This window comes from Vicugna pacos, unplaced genomic scaffold (assembly GCF_048564905.1).
Source record: "Vicugna pacos unplaced genomic scaffold, VicPac4 scaffold_19, whole genome shotgun sequence".
Classification (NCBI taxonomy): Eukaryota; Metazoa; Chordata; class Mammalia; order Artiodactyla; family Camelidae; genus Vicugna; species Vicugna pacos.
In genome coordinates, this window is record NW_027328740.1 from 70,845,256 (window position 1) to 70,861,485 (window position 16,230).

Here is a 16,230-nt window from a genome sequence, read left to right on the forward strand (position 1 = left end):
TGATCATTTAAACCATCCCGCAGATTATGATCAAGAGTCACCTGCATTTCAGGGATCAGTAATCCCAGAAGCTTTGCAGTTCAGGCAGCTGAGGGATTTTTATATCAGCTCTGTCTTCTACTGTGACTGCCTGGGTGACATCAGACAAGGAATTCTGAAAAGCCTGAACTTTTCCTTTCAGGAATAATCTAATTAACAAATCTCGTTGACCACTCAACAAATGTGATGTGAAGATCAATAATTTACACAGGAGTACAACATTCACTAGGTCGTGGATTTAGAATCAGAGGAAAATCATTTTAGAAAGATTGACAGAATGTAGCTTTAATGCGAATTTAAGTATTCTTACCTTTCAGTAAATCATCTTCCCCTACTTATCACTTCACCCAAGTTTAAAAGATGTCTGAGAACAGGGATGAGTGTGCCAGCAATCTGAGACCCAATAACCTAAAATGTCACCTAGGAAAAAGAGGGGAGTAACACATTTTTAAAAAGCATGGCGAGGATGGCGGGGCCATCCCCAACCCCAGACTAAGAAGCTCTGAGTAATAGCTTTCCTGCCTGCCTGGGGCATCAGCTGATGTGAAAATCCACCCAGAAACCTCACTGTCCAGCAGCTCTTCCATAACACAGGCTACACTTTCTCAGAATTAAGAATTGCGTCCAGTAACCACTTCGCTGAAGAATAAAGACAAAGGAGAACAAGAGAGTTCTGCCCCTCCCAAGGGAGAGCCCAGACCTCGGGCTGCATGCACTGCGCCCACCTCCCTGGAGAAGAATAAACTGGAGAAGGGCGTTCTGCGAAACTGGGGCAGCAAAGGTTGAGATGGGAACAAATTGACCAGCTGGCCAGGGACAGCCCCCTCCGTCGCTGCCTTGGCGGCTGCCTCAGCCCTCTCAGCCCATCCTGCCCACCTCTGGTGGCTAAGCTGTCAGGGAAATTGCTTTGCGATCTGGAGCAACAGAGGCTGCCCACAGGCCAATCTGCGGAAAAGATGGGCGCTAAACCCCCAGCTCCCAAGCGACAGGCTCCATACCCCCGCCAACACCCCGACGCCCCCGCACCCTACCGCAACCCCGGGGAAATATGACCCGAAGAAGTGTGACCTGGGAACGAGGGGCAGCAGAGGCCGCCCCCACGTCAGGCCTGCAGAGAGATTGGAGCTTATCCTCCAGCTCTCCAGGGGCAGCCCCTGTCCTCTCCACCTCCTGATCTCACCGCGCCCACCTTCCAGGAGCAATCAGACCAGGTGTGGGGTGTCAGGCGAATCTTGCGCCAGAGAGGACGTCCCCAGGCCAGGTCAGGGGAGAGGAGAAGAAGTGGCCCCATTAGGCGGGGCAGCCGGCCGTCGCAACTGCCTCTGCCCCTCGACCACATCGGGCCCGTCTCCCAGGAGCAAGCTGACCTGGAGACGGGCATCCGGCTTCTTGGGCAGCAGAGGACGCCCCCAGGATTGGTCACGGGGAAGAGGAGAGCAAATTGACAGGCTCCGCGCTGCAGGTCTTCTACCCCCGCCATCGCCACCCCCGCACCTTAAAGGCACCGCCCAGGGCGCCCCTCCCCCAGCAGGCTGAGTGGGACAGGTGCGTCTGGTGACCTGGGGCAGGAGAGGCCACTCCCACACCAGGCCATCGGGGAGACGGGAGCCAATCCACCAGCTCCCCAAGGCAGCCCCTACCCCCGCAGCAGCCACCACTCTTGCCCATGACCTCACAGTGGCCTCCTCTAGGGAGCAGGCTGACCTGGAGATGGACGTCCGACGAACTTGGGACAACAGGGACCGCCCCCAGGGCAAACCATGGGGGGAAGTGGGAGCAAATGGACAAGTTCCATGGGAAAACCTGCCGCTGCTGCCACCACCCCCAAAGTACCAAGTCCAACTCCCGGGGTCAGGCCGACTAGGATACACGCGTCTCGTAACACAGGGCAACAGCGACCGCCCCCAGGACAAGACGCGGGGAAGATGGGAGCAAATGGTCCGCTCCCCCGCTGCAGGCCCCCGACCACCGCCACCCCTGCACCCTGACTACCCTGCCTCCCGCCCCCAGCAGGCAAAGTGGGACAGGGGTGTCCCCGGACCTGGAGCAGCAGAGGCCGCCTTCAGGCCACGCGGTGCAGACATGGAGCTAATCCACAGTCTCCTCCGGGGCAGCCTCCCTATGCCTGCAGCCACCAACTTACCAGCCCCCTGACCGCACCGCACCCATCTCCCAGGAGCAAGCTCACCTGGAGTCGGACCTGAGGCAAATCTCCGGCGGCAGACATCGCCCCCAAGCCAGGCCGTGGGGGAGAGAAGAAATGGAGCAACTCCCTGGAACACATCCCCTGCCCCTGCCGCCTCCGCCGCCGCCTCCCAGGAGCAAGTTCATCTGGAGACCCGCGTCCCGCCTCTAGGGCAGCAGAAGCCGCCCCTGGCTCCGCCTCTGGGGAGAGCGGAGCGAATTGATCGGCTCCCCCGCGGCAGCCTCCCTCCCCCCGTGGGTCCCGCACCTTAACGGCCCCGCCCCCACTCCGCACTCAGCAAGCTGAGTGGGACAGGAGTGTCCGGCGACCTGGGGAAGAAGAGGCCGCTCCCAGGCCCAGCAGCCGGGACAAGGCAGCTATTCCACCCGTTCACCAGGGGTAGACCCGCTCCGCCCCTCTGCCGCTGCCACTGCCTTCTGACCTAACCGCCCCACCTACCAGGAGCAAGCTTACCTGGAGTGCAACATCTGGCGAATCTCCGGCGGCCAAGCCCCACCCCAGGCCAGGCTGCAGGGAAGAGAAGAAATCGATCGGCTTGCCCGGGCAGCCTCCCAACCGCCACCGCCGCCGCCGCAGCCCAAAAGCATTGCAATAGCCTACCGGGGTCAGGCTGACTGCAAGGATGTGCACTTGCCTTCTTATCCTGGCCAGGTCCCTGAGCACCTCCCTGCATCCCTACACTCCCTGCACCTCTGCACCCCTGCTACTCTCTGCAATTCTGCATCCCTCCACCCCCACATCCCCTGAAATGCCTGCGCCCTCCACAGCCCCTGCACCCCTGTCACCAGTTACACTTTTGCACTGCTTACACACCTGCACCCCTGCATGTCCCACACACCACCTCTTGGGCCTTTGGCAGAGTCTCTGCTGTTAGACCAATGCACAGTGACTCACTCTTTGCCAGTATATGATGCATCAGTGGACGTCAGGGGTTGCCTGCAGGAAGGTACATGTTCCCGGTCACTAGCCTGGGCCACTAGGGTGATCTCTGTGAGGTCACCCAGGATGGGTTCAGAGATGCTGTTCTCTGGGAAGAGAGGAGTTGAAACCGGTCTTGAGGGCAGAGCTGTGCTCACCAGGCCGTCCACGCTTCATGTTTTACACAGGGCTTCGGAGAAGTGAAATGGATCCGGCCAAGTAATACCGGCCTGCTGTGAGCCCACCTCAGTCCTGGGCTCTGAGTCAGACCGACTGGCTCCCTCAATCAGGGCCCAGTTTGGGCACCTGAATGGTCCCTTTGAGGCATCCCAACAGTTCTCAGGATGAAGTCTGGCTGCTTCCACCCCATGGCCCTCCCTCCTACTGTGCTGGCCTCAGGAAGGTTCCTTATATGGGGAAGAAGGCAGCCCACACCCTACCCCACCCCTCACCTTTCTCTAACCCAGGCTGGTGCTCTCTCTGCCCTTCAGAGTCTGGGAAGCCATCCCTCTTCAGTTATGTCCCTTCTGAGATGGACTTGCTTCCACTCAATTCTAGGCGAGGATGCACCATGGAATGCACTGGGTAAGAGAACCAAAATAAATAATTTCTTCTGTGAGGTTGTCTGTTTATCTACTGGGGCTGGGCTGTGTGTAGTTTGCTACAGCTATTGGTGTGAGAGGCTAAAACAGCCTGTGTGTCCTTGTTTTCATCTCCCCGCTGTCTTTGGGTTTTCCCTAGACACTCCTGAGACATTTACTTCTGTTAGTATTATTCCTGTTATTACACACGGGCCCTACTGACATGGAGGTAAGGTGTTGGGGGAGCGGGACAGAGCAGGGCATCTGCAGTCCTGTGATTAGTTCTCATTGAGCCTGTGCCCTGAGCTGTGACCTCCACAAGTGTGTCTCTTTCCCCCCACCCCAATTTGGGTGAAACAGAAGGGATTTCCCTTCTCCCAGGTTGGTTAGGCTCTGGTAAAATAATTTCTCATTAAAAAAACAAACAAAAAACAACTTCCCCCAGTGAAACAGAATGTTCTGGGTGTATTTCAATACAGTTATTTTCTCCTCTCCAGGCAGGAAGCATGAGGAGTTATCCTCTGACCTTCATTCTGAGAACAGGACACGGTCCTGGATGTAAAATACATGAAAAAGAGCATGGGGCCCCTCTGACTGGCCCCCTTTAGTTGTCACACTCTGATTTCCCCACACTGAGACTCCTGCTGGCCTCAGGGACCTGTTAAATCTGCCTGCCCCCGGGGTTCTTACAAAAGCAGGTTCTGCCTTGGGAGCTGTGACTCTCCAAGCCTGCCCGCTGTTCCCTTTGCAACCTCTCTTGGTTGGAAGCAGCTTTCCCCCTCAGTCTTCTGGGATCTAAGAAGAGCAGTGGGTTTGCAGCTCCCTCAGATTTGGTGTTATTTTCAGGACAGGAGGAAGAACTTCTGAGCTCCACACGAGCTGGACCAGAGGCTGGAATCCTCCCTTCCTCTGCCACCGTGCAATCAGTGGCTGTGGTTCTAGCCGAGTTTCTGAAGATGTGGACTTAAACACACATATCCCAGCCCTCACAGGAGCACACAGTCCCATAAATCCCCCTAGTTTCCACTGGTAACTATGGAGCCGATGGGGACACGGGTTTCGGGACCACAGAGGCCTGACTGCACGACTTGCTCCGTGGCCTATTTACGTGGTTGCTCCGGGCCTTGTCTGAAGTGGCTTGTTTACCACACCTGGTACGTGGGAAACACAAAATAAGTACTAGAACCTTCACTTTTTCTCCCTCCAGGGCCTTCAAACGTAGAAAGTAATAAGTGAACTCAGACAGCCTAGTCACCACAATGAGGTCCATCCAGCCTGGCTCTCCTGAGTGATGGGCACTGACTTGCACCTTAACTCGGAACAGTAGGGGAACTGCCTTCCTCTAACTGGGCCTCTCCCCACACCAGGCACGCCCGCAGCTCAGACGGGGCCAGCTCCCCAACTGAGGTGTGTGCTGGTGGCTTCAGTGTGACCTGGCCCTGCCGGGACATGAACCTGCAGTGAGTGAGGTGGAGGGTCGGGTGGAGGGGGGTCCCTTCTGGGGTGGCAGGGGGCCCGGTAGCACCCCTCCCAGCCTGGTGCCTGGGGCTCCCTAACACCTCCTACAGCTCCTGGGTTGGCTCCGGTCCTGGCCACTCCACACACCCTCCCAGTATCTTTTCATTATGTCCCTTTTCTGCTTTTATCAGCGAGAAGTGGCTTCTGTTGCTTGTTCAGTGAAACAGTACATCGGGAAACCAGACTACTTCTAACATCAGTAAAATACCAACCTCGGTCAGCTCGCCGGGCAGACCGTGCAGCACAAAGGCCTGAACAGGGCTGTGCGAACGGCTTACGTGAAGGGTCCTCAGCATCTGTCTTCAGAGATACAGAAGCTGATGGTTCAGGTAAAACCTCAGGGTGGGATTGAGGAATCCAAAGCTGGTTGGTTTCAAAGGCTAATTGGTCAGACCAGACCCCTGAGCTGTGGTCAGAAGCCTGGCTCACCGTCACGCAGACTCAGCGCCCTAAGTGCTGGGTGGGGCCGGTGCTGTTCCCTTTGTAGGCTCTCGTTGGGGATTCAGTGTAGCCCCTTAAATACAGCAGAAATTCCAGCCCCATTAGCCCCCAACCTGAGTGTTCCATGACACAAATCCCGGGAGTGTTTAATTTTCATCTTTGTTTAGGAGGATGAAGGTGGTTCAAGAGAAGACATAAATTCACACTTAGTGACACAAGGTCACAGCCAGTACTTCCTCCACGGAGAGCTATGTGCTCCCACAGTGGTGGCTGGGGGCTCGGCAGAGACCCTCTGCTGGTCCCAGAAGGACTCGCTCATCTGGCCACAACTCATGGGTTGGACAGCAGATCCAGAGGTGACAGAGCATCTTTCCTGGGAATTTGGAACTGACACATAGAAATCAAGTTCACTCATCTGGAGTTTGGCGGAGGGGAGGGGCGGTGGTTGGAAATCAAATGAAACCAGAGCATGAGAGACACTTAGAAGTGAAAGAGCGAGAGACAGAGAGACTGAGCTTGTGAGAGCAAATAGTCAGAAAGAAGGCAAACAATCAGGGGACAGAGGAATTCCAGCTCCTGACTGTCTAGTCTGTCCCAGCCCATCAATGACCCCGTGAGATGTTTAATAACATTCCAGTTTTGCAGATTAGGAAACAGGCTGAAAGAGGTGGGGGCTGGGTTTGGGTGCACAGTTAATTCAATTGCCACTGGACCCCACACTTCCCATTGCCTGAAGGCACCCTAATCCTCACTGGGACCCCTGTGGTCCCCTGACAGCCCAGCACCCTGATCAAAGGGACCCTGCGTGAGTGGGAACCCCTCTTGAGTGTGGAGAGTTCCCTGCCCCGAGATGCCATGCATCAGCAAGCTCCCGCTCACCCCAGGTTAACATCAGCCCAGCTGTACAGTCTCCCAACCCGCTTCCCTCCCTGCCAGGCACCCCCAACCTTACCACCGAGTGTACTGCAGGAATTCAGGCACAGGGATGCCCAAATCAACACGAGCCCACCGGCTATAGAAACAGCAGACTCCCAGCCCCACCTGGGTTGTGAGGGGACAGAAGGTGTCCTCAACTTTCATGTGTCTAAAACAATCTTCTTCAGCTGGAGGTTCTAGAGAAAAATAAAAGGTCCAAAACATAGTTCGGTGAGGAATTCCTCCAAGGACCTGACTCCAGTGTCTACAACCATGTGTACCTACCCCCGGAATTGGGGTGAAGGTGGATTATTGATCAGCACAACCCCTGGTGGCCCAGCTCCTTGGCTTGGCTGCCCAGAGGGGGCTGGGGGAATGGGTAAGGCCAGGGCACTCAGGAAAAGCACAGAGGACCTGAGCTCTCCCTTCTGCACTCGTAAACCCTTCCCCAAATCTCAAGGCATTGGACAGAGATCCGCCACAATAATGAGATGCTCCCATCTCTTCACTCACTCCTGTCGGTTCACTTACATGCTGAGCATCCACTGGGTCCCAGGACAAGACACATAGAATGGCTGATGGGACAGGCTTGGTCCTTCCCCCTGGAACCTGTTCAATCTGATCAAAGAATGATCACTCATAAAGAGTTTCTCAAAATTATACAGAGACCAAAGACCAACTGCAGAGTGAACCAAATTTAAAAATATATATGAAGATCCCCCAGTCTCCCCGCCTAAGGTTAACAGCATAAAGCAAAAAATTCTTGCCTTTAATCACCAGGGAAGTTGTCACCCCCTCTCAGGTGGAAAGGAGAGTTATTCTTTGAGCACGTCACAGAAGTGCTCCATCGGATTGGACCAGGGCATCTACATTCATTCAGCAAATGTGTATAAGCTCCTACTACATACGGGAATCTCCTAACTAGACCGTTCCCAAGGCTCTCGGGCTTTATCAGTCAACAAAATAGACATGACTCCCCATCACTGGGGGCTCAGAATTTTAGCAGAGGAAACAGGCAGCATGTTGGGGTAGCAAGAGTTTGGATAAATTTTTAAAAAAGAGTGATATGAGCAAACTCGGGTGATGGTGGTGGGGTGGGAGGCAGGCAGGAGAGAATAAGGCAATCCTGGCAGATCTCACGGAGTAATGAACTTGAAGCAGAATAGATCCGGAGGAAGAAGGAAGAGCCGGAGCCAGAGGCCCCCAGAGTGAGGGGGAGAGTGTGGGCAGAGAGGCAGAGCACGCCGGGTCCTGAGGCCTTTGTGACGACTTTGGCTCCTAATGACATGGTGACCCGTTTAGTGAGTTTTGAGGGGAGGGGTGATGTAGTCCAACTTATGCTTTTGTGTTTGTGTTTTTTGGGGGGAAGTAATTTATTTATTTTAATGAAATGTGCTGGTGATTGAACCCAGGATCTCAAGCATGCTAAGCATGCGCCCTACCACTGAGCAACACCCACCACCCCCAATGTATGTTTTTACAGGCTCCCTCTGACTCTGTGTGGATGAGAGATTGTAGGAAAGCAAAGATGGAAACAGAAGGCTATTGGTATCCAGGAAAGGCTGAAGGTGGCTCTTAGGAGGGCGGGGAGCAGAGAGCAGGTATTTAATTAAGACAGAATATCCAGAATTTTCTAACAAGCTGGATTTGCTGTCTGTGAGTGTAAAAGAAAGAGAGAGAAAGGACATGGTTCCAACATCTGGGCCTGGACAATGGGAGGGATGTCCTCTCCGGATGGGAAAGGGGATGGGAAAAGGTGGGGCTGAGCAGGTGGAAAGGGGCTGGTATCAGCTCAGTTCTTCAATGTCATGGTTAAGGGGTGTGTTACATATTGCCACAGAAGTGCCTAGTAGGTAGAGGAATCTGTTTTCTTTTTCTTTTTAACATTTAAAAAATATAATTAAACATATTAATTGTATTATGTGAATGATTTGGGAATTTTGTTTCATGCCAAGTTATATGTTATATATAGCCAAATGGAGCATATATCAAAAAGGGGAGAAATGAGGGCTTTCACATAAACTGACTGTCCGTAACGTAGGTAAAATTTCAATAAAACCAGTCTTCAGGGCAAAAACCTCATCTCGGTGTTACATAAAAATAAATGAAAAACGACTATGTTGATGTACCATTATTTCATGTTACATAATAGCCCCAAACTAACAGTGTTTAACTATGAGGCTTGTAGAAATACTATTCGCTTTATTCACATAAATACAGAAGTGCAGAAATGTTCTAAGGTAGAATTAGCATCTTAGTGGAAATAATACATATTTGAGCATTTTACATGATATATATGTACTGATTCAAAATTTGGAAAAGTAATTTCATAGTAGAACATATGTATGAATGTGAAAGCAAGATGAATGAAAGGAAAAGAATGTGATGTGAGTCTCAGGGATAAAGGCTCAGATGGAAAGGGGAAATCAGGGAATTTTGGAGAAATCGAGAAATTGATGGCATGCCAATTTCCAAGGCTGGGTTGCTTCCACCAAAGGAATAGCAGAGAGAGAGAGGAGAGGCCCAGGAACCCACCCTGGGGAACACCCACAGTATATGTTTGGAAAAAACAGGAGACATTGGCAAAGGACCAGCCAGCAGGCCAAAAGCAGAAACAGACAGAGAGATGGGCTGGGGGTTGAGTGAAGCAGGAACACGGGGTAGGAGGGATGGAAGAGCTGGGTCAAATGCTGCCGAGGGGCCAAGCATGATGAGGAGTCAAAATTGACCACTATATTTAGCAACATGGGGTCACTGATGGCCTTGACAGGGCAGTTTCCATAGAGCGAGGGATCAGGCGAAAAGCCAGAATGGGTGTAAAAGGGGATGGCTCAAGAGAAGATGCAGACAGTGAGTTTAAACAACTCCTTAAAGATTTGCTGCAAAGACACAGGGTGGCAATTGGTGGGGGTGAATTAGGGTCAAGGAGTGCTGTTGGTTTAAGAGGATGGACGTTTATATACTGATGGTGCCAACTAGCAGGAGAACAAAATAGATGAGGCAGTGAAAGAGAGGATGGTTTTGGGAGTGACAACCCAGAGAAGATGGGAGGGATGGGGCCTCGGGGACTTTTGGAGGAACTGGCTTTCGATGCCACTTTTAATAAGCGGTGGGGCACCGAGAGTGAGGTCACAGACATCAGAAGGCGAGCGGATGTGCTGGGAGTTGCTTGTGAAATTTCTCTTCTGTTGGCTTGTTTGCTTGTTCAAAGTAGAAAACTAACCTTACCAGCTGAGGAACAAGGAGGAAGAAAGAGTTACTGGAGCCATGAGCAGAAGATAAGAAAGAGCCTTCCAGGGAGAATGGGACAGTAAAAAGGGCAGGGGGAGGCGGGGGAGTGCGCTCCCAGAAAGTTACATTTTCTCTTTGACGTCCCCAAATGTGTGACGTGTTATTACCCTTCCTGCTGTCTACAAAATAAAAATTAATTATGGTTCAGAGGAAATGCTATTTCATTCTAAGAGGCTGCCTGTTTCTCAGGAATGGTCATCTTAAACTGCAAATATTACAAACAATGTTGAAAAGATGAACCTGTGTACCTAAAATCCCCTATTTTCTATTAATCTGTTTACTACTTAGTTCCCCTATCAATAACACATAACAAATACTGCCATGATGGAGGTACATCGATGCTTAAAAGGAAATGAGATCTGTATCCTTTTGCTAAATTCCATGGCTTCCTTAATATGCAGTTCCACTTGGAATTTAGGAATGTCTGGTATAAGAAGTGAGAAACAGTTTGAGAAAATCCCGACTCAGAATTATACATCACAACCACATCTCACAAGTATATAGAGCCGTAAAAAAGTTTAAAAGCAAAACTCCGTAACTACTCTTAAAGACCTTTGCAAACCTGGGCCTGCCAAGATGTTTCCAAACTGGAAAGGAACTCCAATCTCTTGCCTGGTACCGGACCAGAGGCTGGCCAGCCTTTTCTGTAAAAGCGAGAGAGTAAATATTTTCAGTTTTGCAGATCATTTTGTTGTAACCATGCAGGTAGGCAATAAGAAAGCTAAGAGCACTGGGAGATAGGAAACAAACGGGCATGCCCACACTCTCCCTTCCACTCAGGGCAGCTTCTCTGTGGTGGGGAGCTTTGCCACAATCACTTGCTTCTTTTTTCCATTGGTTTCTTTGTTTCCACCTTACTGCTCGAGCTCAGAACTTCAGGTGGGCCTGGTCCTTCAGCATCCATGCAGAGAAGGCTGAGCGGGGTTGGGAACCCCACCTGATGGAGAAGAGAGATTACTGGGAGGGACATTGTGGAGGCCACCATGACACGAGACAATCACACCTTCCGGGGTGAAAGGGAACGAAGACAAGGGAAGGACACAGTAGTGGGACCCCTAGGTCGCCTGCCAGGCTTGTTCTCCCTCCACGGCAACCATGGGGGCCTGGGGGGTGTTGGGCTTCAGCTACGGTGATTAGGATGAAGGGACTCAATATAAAGGACCCTCCAACTCCTCACTAGGTTCCAAACGCAGCCCCTCTAATTCCACCCTCTGAGTTTCTGGAACTCTGCTGGAAGAATACATGAGCAGGCCAGAACCAGAGCCCAAGCCAAACATGACAGGGGCTCGTGGGGCTGTAACCCCATGCTCAGTGGTCGGGGACTCCTTGCAAATCTGCAGAAATCCCTGTTCCACCTCATTCCTGGGAGAAACCCCAGATCTCCTCCTGCTCTGTCTGTTCTTCTCTTGAGGCTATTGTCCTGGAGGGATGCTGAGTCCTTGAACCTGGTCCTCCAAACGTACATAAGCAGCCTGTTCAATAAAACAAATTATGCACTTTTTCACATTTGCCAGTTTTTTGATTCCAGAAAGGCTGTGGGACTCATTCTCACAGTCTCCTGTGCCCCCACCACATGGTGGCCCTCTGCTCATGTAAACACGATTTCCCACAACTGCACCCTGCCTCCCAGCTTGTCAGAGGGGAGTGTCCCACAAAGACACAGGTGTTTGTGAGGATCCTGTCCCCCAGCAGAAAGCCTGCTCCTGGAGCCACGGACAGGGATCTGGCCTCCTAAGCCGCTCAGCTCTAATTCAAAGCCTAAAGTGGAGGCCCCGAACATTGCTGAATGACTTTCTGAATCACCTGGACTGGAGGGGACTGATTTTCTTTCCAGGAATGGAGGTAGCGCAGCCTCCATTTTCAGGGCTGACCTTGACGATGGATCTAGTTCCCCCGACTGCACCACAGGAAGGAGTGGTCCTTCCATCCCACAGGTTGGAGACCCAACCCAAGGGAGTACTGAAGCAGTGCATTGCTGCCAGGTCCAGCATCCCTGCAGAGTGGCCTCTGCCCATGAATGACCCCCTTCCCAGGGCCTTTCTTGCCCGGACACCACCACACCCCAGGCTGTGCCAGAGCTCTGGGGCTCTGCGTGTCCAGGGCACACAGGTGGCACCTGAGCCAGGTGTCCCCTGGGCCTCAAGGGAGAGAGGTCTGCTTCTGCATCAGGGGAAGGTGACCCCACAAGGCTGGCAGGACACTCTCAATATGGACCTCCAGGAGCCCTGGGAGCAGTTTCCCTGCAGGTGTTAAGAGCCATCATCAGGAGGGCAGGCCCCTCTTTGTGCAGACCATCCAGCAGTGCTGGGCCCACGTGCTGACCTCAGAAATCTACATGCCCCCAGGATACCCCAGGCAACCTCACAACTTCGTCACTTGGTGACCTGGGTACCACGAGCTCCTTGGCCATCCCATGAGGGTGGTCCTTGCAGGCATGGTCTCCAGGTTCTCCCGTTGAGAAATCCCCCTGGGTTTCTGTGGTCACAGAGCAGACACCAGAAGATTCTAGTCCTGCAGTGACCCCCACAGCAGTCAGCTCCCCTGTGCATGTCCAGGGACAAATGACAGCAATTTATTGCCAGGTACCGTGATGAACAAGGGGGTGGGATTCCATTCTAAGTTCAGGATCCTGGTAACTCACTCTGCACCCCAAAAAGCTTCCATGAGAAATGTGTGTATTGGGATGTCTGTGCCCCTAGAAGAGCTGTTCCTGAGGGTTCCTGGGACCCTCCAGCCCCTCTCAAGGTTCTCAAATCCTGGGTCTAAATTTCTATCTGCCTCTTTTGGTGTACGGCCACCTGTGTCTCGTGGTCATGGGTCACTTTATTGCATGACTTGGCATGTTCTTAGTGCTCGTCGTCCACCCCTGCACTAGACTCCCAAGATTTTCCCACTGACCCTTGGCTCCCTGGGTGGCTCAGGGGGCCCTAAGTCTGCACCCTTCACTCTCCTCCTCTACCCCCACCTCTGGGGCCACCCCTAGGTGGACTTGGAGGTGTTTGTAAATGAGTCTTACACAAGGACATGTCTGGACAAAGCAGGACCCCACCCCCGGAAAACTCACCTGCTCCCTTCTCAGAAGAGGACCCCACAGCCCCACATTGCCTCCCAGGGGTCTACTCAGGACACAGTCCCCCAGTTCTGGGCAAGGTGTCTCCCTGGAATCCTTGCTTCCAGGAAGAGTCTCTCTGTCCTTCTTCAGAGTTTAGAGGTGTTCCCATGTCCCTGACCACCAAGATGCCCAGCACAGTCCCTTCAGTGACCTGGAGAGACAAGGAACTTATGTGGCCACAGGTCTCACAGGACACACCTGCTGGGACCCCAGGCTAAAGGGCTGTCCTTCTGCCTTCTCAGGTGTGGCTCCCGTGGTAACTTTTTGCAGGGGGCCCAAACGGGGAGTGTGGCCCAAAGCAGTTCATGGGGCTCTCTGGGCAGGGAAGACTTGGGCCAGGTGGCCTTGCCTGGTTTCCCTGCTGGGCCACTCTGAAAACCCCCGCTCCTCTGGCTGTGGCTGGAGGCCCCTCAAACCTCAGGGCGGGGCTCTTTCTCTCAGCCTCCACTGACTCCAAAGCCACGCTGGTGCTGGCGAGGGGAAAGAGCTTTCTTGCCTTCTTTTGGCCAAGTTGCCACAGGTGGATGCTGCGGGGAGCTGGAGAGAGAGGTAGCACTTGCTCAGATGTGAGTGGTTAAGCAATTTGACACCCTGTCAACTAGCCTTAAACATTGGAATGAGGTCTTTCCCGGTAAAGCTGGAAGTTACTTTCAGTAACTTGTCTAAAGATTTCTTTTTTTTTTCCACTTAAAGACTCATAAAACCTCTCCCAGGTCATTCCTGGTATGGACCATTATCCAGGGATCAATCAGGAAATGCAGGAGGAGAGGGGTGGGGGTGGGGGAGAGGGGAGGTTAGATCAGAGCCCACGGAGAGGAGATGCCCCTCCCAGGAGCCTCACACTGGGCAGTGGCTTCTGGCATCCAGCTCTCCTGTTCTCAGGCCCATTCCATCTGCGGGGTTTTCCAAAAACATAATGGTGGAAGGGCCATGGAGGACACCTAGAACTTCCAGAATAGACAGGGGGAGCAGAGTTACCATGCTGGCCCTGGGTTTGGAGACAGACCTGCAGTGGAGACCACAGGCTTCTGAGAAGCCAGTTTCGAAATAAAGGCAGTATGCACTGGAATACCCGGCTCGAGAGAGTGCTTCATCATAGACATGTAATTTACATAGTTCTCACCACTAAATTCTGTGTTCCCAACACGCTACATGAATGACGGCTTCAACACACATTCATTTCTGAGATGTGAAAAAGTGTAGAGCCGCTCTTTCATCCTGCATAATGGGCATGGCTACACTTAAGAACACTTACCAAGATTTCTCAGCAAGAGCCAATTTCGAAATAAAGGCAGTTTGTGCAGGAAAACCCTGTTGGAGTGAGGGCTTCCCCATACACATGTAAGTTATAGAGTTCCCCTCACCATGAAACGCTGTTCCCAACATGCTACATGCATGAAGGCTTCGACACACATTCAGTTCTAAGCTGTTAGCATGTGGAGAGCCGCTCTTTCATTCAGCACAAAAGGCATGGTTACACCCAGGAAGATTTACCCAGATTTCTCAGCTGCTTCCTTCAGCCAGATTCAAAATAAAGGCAGTTTGTGCTGGGAAAGCCTGTTGGAGCGTGTTCAGAGCTGTTTCGGGCTCTGTCCCAGCTGGAGGGTGCAAAGCCCAACCTCCAGAAAGAGGGACCAGGACCCCACCCGCCAGGTGGTGTTGCCTTTGTAGGGGAACAGTGATCTTTGGGTAAGATATATTGCGGCTCTCTCTAAAAACTGCTTTGACTTAAGTTTGCATCCTAGTCACCAGTTCCAGGACAACAGAAAAGGCATACCCTACATCCCTTTGCACTCAACTCTTCCCAAAAGAGCAAATATTTGTCCATGAAAATACCAGCTGCTCTTCTAAGGCCCACTAAATACCCAGCAGTGTGGGCGGTGCACTCTTGATCAGGGACAGGTGGAGAGGGAACAGCGGTCCTCCAGCAGGCTTGGCCTGGTGTGGCAGCTGCGCTGTGGGTGCGTGGTGGGGAGGGAATGCAGGGAATCCTGTTTGAGGGGCCTCTGTGCACGCCTGCATTATAGTCTGAGGTTTCATACAAAGGCTCCAGGCATCCTAACTGGTCAGATACAGCCCCCACCCTTGGGCTGGAACCACCAGGAGATAAGTACCTGTAACAGGGACGGTGCCTGGTGTGGGGAGAGGTCATGGGACCCTCCGGGGGCAGGGGCGGTGGTGCTGGGGAAGGCAGGGGATGCAGTGAAGGGTGGAGGGAGCAGGGTCCTTTGCTTGGGGGTGCGAGTTCTTTGGGAGACCACAGGGAATGGCACACATCATCCCCACCCTATACCCCAAATTCCTAGCCCCGCCAACACAGGGGCTGCTCTGCACCCTCTCAACGTGGCTCTCCTGTAAGACCGCACCCAACCAGGCATCTGGCACCCTGCCCTACCTCCCCTCTTGGGACAGATCCCGTCTTCTTGGAAACTGCCTAGCAGCGCGTATTCAAGGCCGGCAGCCGGCCTGGCGGATCTGCACTTCAGGTGCCCTACCTGGCCAGCCGTGCCTGCCTGGGCTCAGTCCTCTATCTTGCCCACCGGTAGCCTGGGTCCACTTCCGGTGCAAGCGGAGGCCGCGGAGCCCTGGCTGAGCCCCGCACAAGGACAGGTGAGGGTGCCCCCACCCCGCCGCCCCGCCCACTGTTGGCAGCATTGCCCCAGCCTCCGGCCGGTGCCACCTGCAGCTGAGGACCTCCGCGCGGCCCCGCCCGCCCCGGCCCCACCCAGCTGCCCCATAAGCCTCCCCCCACCCCCGTCCTGGCCGCGCCCTTGCTCCCATTGGCTCCGAAAGTTCTGCTCTCGCACGTCTAACCTCGGGAGGACGCAGACGCAAGCGCTAGGGGAGGGCCCCGCGGCGTTGCCATGGATAAAGACGCCGCGCTCCTCGCGGGCTGGCGTGCGCTTCTGGGGCAGGCAGCGGGCTCCGGAAGTGTGCAGCTGCCCGGGGCCATGGCGGTGTTTGCTGCTGGGGATGGCGGCTTGCTTGGCCGGGCCACTAGTTCTGGCCGCGTCAGTCGGCGGCCGACATCCTTTCTGGGGCGGCGTCTCACAGACGGTAAACGTACGGCAGCGCCGTTGGCGGGGCCAGTGGACATGGACCGGCGTGGGATCCGGGTTGGTGTGGCGGCCGGGGAGGGCTGTGGTGCCGGGGAGCGGGTTGGGGCGGGGGGGACAGGGCTGGGGCACAGCCTCCGGCTTTCCTCCCCC

General features: G+C 53.6%; 2 long non-coding RNA genes across 2 annotated transcripts; both read right to left on the reverse strand.

The window, feature by feature from the left end:
* Positions 1 to 2,242: 2,242 nt before the first annotated feature.
* On the reverse strand, positions 2,243 to 3,250 carry LOC140693548 (uncharacterized). The gene is made up of 3 exons (XR_012069316.1): positions 3,140 to 3,250; positions 2,699 to 2,752; positions 2,243 to 2,424 (listed from the first exon to the last, which is right to left on the reverse strand). It is a non-coding gene; the product is annotated as an uncharacterized lncRNA (long non-coding RNA).
* A 1,396-nt stretch (positions 3,251 to 4,646) lies between these two features.
* LOC140693534 (uncharacterized) lies at positions 4,647 to 16,085 on the reverse strand. The gene is made up of 10 exons (XR_012069300.1): positions 15,836 to 16,085; positions 13,438 to 13,558; positions 12,974 to 13,172; positions 11,265 to 11,381; positions 10,672 to 10,846; positions 10,472 to 10,553; positions 7,150 to 7,236; positions 6,656 to 6,815; positions 5,475 to 5,562; positions 4,647 to 4,895 (listed from the first exon to the last, which is right to left on the reverse strand). It is a non-coding gene; the product is annotated as an uncharacterized lncRNA (long non-coding RNA).
* Between the last annotated feature and the right edge of the window lie 145 nt (positions 16,086 to 16,230).